This window comes from Haematobia irritans, chromosome 4, assembly GCF_050003625.1.
Source record: "Haematobia irritans isolate KBUSLIRL chromosome 4, ASM5000362v1, whole genome shotgun sequence".
In the NCBI taxonomy this organism is placed as follows: domain Eukaryota; kingdom Metazoa; phylum Arthropoda; class Insecta; order Diptera; family Muscidae; genus Haematobia; species Haematobia irritans.
In genome coordinates, this window is record NC_134400.1 from 22,682,643 (window position 1) to 22,688,491 (window position 5,849).

Consider the following 5,849-nt stretch of genomic DNA (forward strand, 5'->3'; position numbering starts at 1 on the left):
GGGGGCTATATATAATTATGAACCGATGTTGACCAATTTTTGCATGGTTGATAGAGACTATATACTAACGCCATGTACCAAATTTCAGCCGGATCGGATGAAATTTGCTTCCCTTAGAGGCCTCACAAGCCAAATTTGGGGGTCCGTTTATATGGGGGCTATACGTAAAAGTGGACCGATATGGCCCATTTGCAATACCGTCCGACCTACATCAATAACAACTACTTGTGCCAAGTTTCAAGTCGATAGCTTGTTTCGTTCGGAAGTTAGCGTGATTTCAACAGACGGACGGACGGACATGCTCAGATGGACTCAGAATTTCACCACGACCAAGAATATATATACTTTATGGGGTCTTAGAGCAATATTTCGATGTGTTACAAACGGAATGACAAAGTTAATATACCCCCCATCCTATGGTGGAGGGTATAAAAATATGGGCAACATTTAAATCTGAAGCAATTTTATGGAATCTTCGCAAAACTTTATTTATGATTTATCGCTCGATATATATGTGATAGAAGTTTAGGAAAATTAGAGTCATTTTTACAACTTTTCGACTAAGCAGTGGCGATTTTACAAGGAAAATGTTGGTATTTTGACCATTTTTGCCGAAATCAGAAAAGCATATATATGGGAGCTATATCTAAATCTAAACCGATTTCAATCAAATTTGGCACACATGACTATATTACCAATTGTACTCCTAGTGCAAAATTTCAACCAAATTGAGCCAAAACTCTGGCTTCTGGGGCCATATAAGTCCATATCGGGCGAAAAATATATATGGTAGCTATATCTAAATCTGAACCGATTTCAATCAAATTTGGCACACATAACTATACTACCAATTGTACTCCATGTGCAAAATGCCCAGCTAATCGGGATAAAACTCTGATAGATATATATGGGAGCTATATCTAAATCTGAACCGATTTCAATGAAATTTGGCACACTTGACTATAGTACTAATTGTTCTTCTTGTGCAAAATTTTAAGCAAATTAGGGTAAAACTCTGGCTTCTGGGACCATATAAGTCCATATCGGGCGAAATATATATATGGGAGCTATATCTAAATCTGAACCGATTTCTTCCAAAATCAATAGGGATCTATTCTGAGCCAAAACACATACTTGTGCCAAATTTGAAGTCGATTGGACTAAAACTGCGACCTAGACTTTGATTACAAAAATGTGTTCACGGACAGACGGACATCGCTATATCGACTCAAGAGCCCACCCTGAGCATTTTTGCCAAAGACACCATGTGTCTATCTCGTCTCCTTCTGGGTGTTGCAAACATATTCATTAACTTATAATACCCTGTTCCACAGTGTGGTTAAAGTGGCAGCCCGATTAAGATTCAGGCTCACTTAGACTATTCAGTCCATTGTGATAAATGGGCCGAAATCCCGGCGGTACTGCAATACCGGGCCAACCCGTGACAGAAGTGGAGCAAGCCCCTAAACATTCCGTCTATTTCCAAAAATCAGTTTAACATTTGTTGTCCTCCGATGGAGGATCTATCAGATGTTAAGCTGATAAGAACAGATACTACACTTTGATCTTAGCCATAAGGCCTGCGCCACAGTGTGGCGCAGGGTATAAATATGGGAATATAAAGCTAGAACAATTTTGATGCAATTGTACAAAAGAGCATTTATGATTTATCGGGCCATACATATGTTATGTATTGCAGATATAGGACAATTTGAGTAACATTTACAATTTTTGCTACTCAGCAGTGACGATTTTACAAGGATATTGGTTAGATCTTGCCAAGATATGGGGTCAAGTGTGGGTTGTGATATATTATTTGGTCAAGTCGGGCGACTTGGAGCCTTATTTAAAACTCAACAGGTGTGTGGAAAGTCTGGCATTACAGTGTGTAGGATATGACTAAGAAATGGGGAAATCATCACAGAATGTTCTGTAAAGTGTGGGAATCTTGGCCATATTTGTATAAACCTTAAGCACGAATATATGGAGGCTTTATCTAAATCTGAAACAAATTAGATTAAACTTGACACACTTATATATCATATTAAATATATTCTCTGTGGAAACTATCCAGTCAATTGAAGGAAAATCCCATTGAAGAGTCTACGATATTTTCCCAACTCTGGTGTACATATATATGGGACCTTTATATATACTCTGAACCGATTTTTACTAAATTAGACATGCATAGTTAGAATAATAATCCCGCTATCTCTGCAAAATTTCACTGTTAAACTTACTCCTTGTGCAAAATTTGAAGCAAGTCATGACATTTGAGGCCATATAAGTCCAAATCGGGCGAAAGATATATATGGGAGCTACATCTAAATTTGAACAGATTTTAACCAAATTTGGCACACACAACTATACCATTGAACGTACCTCTCGTGTAAAATTTGAAGCAAATCACGGCAAAACTCTGGCTTTTGAGGCCATATAAGTTCAAATCGGACGAAAGATATATATGGGAGCTATATCTAAATCTGAACAGATCTCAACCAAATTTGGCACAATTAACGATACTATTAGACGCACTCCTTGTGAGAAATTGGAAGCAAATCAGGGTAAAACTCTGGCTTTTGAGGACATATAAGTGCAAATCGGATATATATGGGAGCTGTATCTAAATCTGAAGCGATTTCAACAAAATTTGTAACAATTGACGGCAATATTTATTGTACTCCTTGTACAAAATGTGAGCAAGTCAGAGTAAAACTCTGGCTTATGGGACCATATAAATGCAGGTTTTTCGAGACTTACAAAACATGTACGGAATGTGAAGAAGTTCGGCTGATAAACAAGACAATTATGACCAGATCGGTGATATATATGGCAGCTATATCTAAATTTGAACCAATGCTTTCCAAAATCAATAGCGATTGCCTTTGATCTGAAGAAAGACCCTATGCCAAATTTGATGACGATCGGATTTAAACTACGAGCTGTAATTTGAACACAAAATTACATATATAGACAGACAGACGAACGGACATCGTCAAAACGACTCAGAATTTAATTCTAAGACGATCGTTATACGATGGATCTCAAACTGGTATTTCTTGGCGTTACATAGAAATGCATAAACTTATTATACCATGTACCACAGTAGTGTTGCTCTTTGCGATAGAGTTGTCAGTTGGCAGATTGCAACATTAGGGTTGCCCAATCCTGCCATATAAACGGTAACCCTTGCATGTGGCGCTATATTTGCTACTCTGCACAAACAAAATGTTACGAGTATGTCTTTTTCCATAATTTTATACCATTGGATAACACCTTCCCCTATTTGAAAGCACAGTACAAGTATATACTTTTGCATTTCGTGAAGTTTGCTAAATGTGTATGTGTTCGGTCGACAACTTTACTATTACACCGGTAGGTGTCACTACATCGATTAAGCCAAAAAGGGTACAGGGGCCATGCGATTCACATAATATTGTGATAAATGTTACCATGGCTACATGGAAAGCACATAATTCGGGATTTGCTATGGAAAATATCAAATTAAAAGTTTTATCATATAATTAAAATTCAAAATAAAATAAACGCATTTGCTGGATTGTATTTGAACAAAATGCCTTTGTTTCTAACATTCTATGGAAATATCACCAATTAAAAATTTTATAACCATGTCTATTGTTAGGTGAACATTAATTCGGATATTGTGTTAATTTTTTGTTTGTGTTTTTCTGTGAACATGTTAGCTTTTGTATGTGAAATAATTAACTTTATCGCATTTACTCCTTGTGGGGTATACAGAGATGATTTCTTCTGTATAATTTTGTATAAAATAAAATTGCGTACTCAATAAAAAAAAAAAAAAAACAAGTATATACGGCCGCAAGTTCGGCCAGGCCGAATCTTATGTACCCTCCACCATGGATTGGGTAGAAACTTCTACGAAAGACTGTCATCCACAATCGAATTACTTGGATTGTGGTATCTTAAAACTCCTTAATATCGTTTTCTAAATTGTGAGTTAGTCCATACGTGGTAGAGAGCCAGACTTGAAACATCGGGGTCGCTTATATGGGGGCTATATACAATTATGAATTTGATTTTGATTGGGGATCGATTTATCTGAGGGCTATATAAAACTATAGACCGATATGGACCTAGTTAGGCATGGTTGTTAACGACCATATACTAGCACAATGTACCAAATTTCAACTGACTCGGATGAAATTTGCTCCTCCAAGAAGCTCCAAAACCAAATCTCGGGATCGGTTTATATGGGGGCTATATATGATTATGGACTGATATGGACCACTTTTGGCATGGCTGTTTAATATCTTATACTACCACCACGTACCCAATTTCAACCAAATCGAATGAATTTTGCTTCTCCAAAAGTCAACGGAGGTCAAATCTGGGGATCGGCTTATATGGGGGCCATATATAATTATGGACTGATATGAACCAATTCCTGCATGGTTGTTGGATACCATATACTAACATCACGTACCAAATTACAACCGCATGGGAAGAATTTTGCTCTTCCAAGGGGCTCCGGAGGTCAAATCTGGGGATCGGTTTATATGGGGGCTATATATAATTATGGACCGATTTCGACCAATTTTTGCATGGGTGTTTGAGGCCATATATTAACTCCATGCACCAAATTTCAACTGAATCAGATGAATGTCGGTCTTCCAAGAGGCACCGAAGGTCAAATCTGGTGATCGGTTAATATGGTGGCTATATATAATTATGGACCGATATGGACCATTTTTTGCATGGTCATTAGAGACCATATACTAACACCATGTACCAAATTTCAGCCGGATCGAATGAAATTTGCTTCCCTTAGAGGCTCCGCAAGCAAAATCGGGGGATCGGTTTATATGGGGGCTATATATAATTATGGACCGATATGGACCATTTTTTGCATGGTCATTAGAGACTATATACTAACACCATGTACCAAATTTCAGCCGGATCGGATGAAATTGGCTTCTCTTAGAGGCTCCGCAAGCAAAATCGGGGGGTCCGTTTATATGGGGGCTATACGTAAAAGTGGACCGATATGGCCCATTTGCAATACCATACGACCTACGTCAATAGCCATTACTTGTGCCAAGTTTGAAGTCGATAGCTTGTTTCGTTCGGAAGTAAGCGTGATTTCAACCCACGGACGGACGGACATGCTCAGATCGACTCAGAATTTCACCACGACCCAGAATATATATATACTTTATGGGGTCTTAGAGAAATATTTCGAAGTGTTACAAACGGAATGACAAAGTTGATATACCCTCGTCCTATGGTGGAGGGTAGGAAAATAGTTTGCCCGTTTGCAAATATATTTCTTAAACTACTTATTTTAGTATTGATTCCGAGCCAAAGAAGTAAAGACACATTAAAGACACATTTCTCTAAATATCACCAATTAAAATTCCTGTTCAATAAGCTCGAATAAATATTGTAATAATTTCTAGTTTAAATGATTTAGACATTGAACCGGCCTGCATTGATATCAGGCTAATATACAAATAAAAGTTTTTGAGTCTTGCGTACTTGAACCAGGGCTGTAGAGTCGAGCAACATTGGCCGACTCCAGCATTTTTCATAAGCATGGACTCCGAATCCGGGTAATATAACTAGATTTCATTTTAATAACACTAATTTGTAATTCTGTTGTGAATGGTACCAAAAATGGCCCTTTAAATATTATCTAATTTATTTATGTGTACAAGCTCTAAATTTCACATTTGACACCAATAGAACTCTATATTTCAAATTTAAGGCCAATTGTCTGCTACGTAAAATAAATTAAATTATGAAATAAGTCTATATAGAGGCCCCGTCTTAATATGAGCAGATAACAACAAAATTTTTCAACATATGTA

General features: G+C 37.3%; 1 non-coding gene across 1 annotated transcript; it reads right to left on the bottom strand.

Moving 5' to 3' along the window:
* Nucleotides 1-1,394: 1,394 nt before the first annotated feature.
* Nucleotides 1,395-1,592, bottom strand: LOC142237316 (U2 spliceosomal RNA). Its single transcript, XR_012722452.1, has one exon. It is a non-coding gene; the product is annotated as a U2 spliceosomal RNA (small nuclear RNA).
* Nucleotides 1,593-5,849: the final 4,257 nt, after the last annotated feature.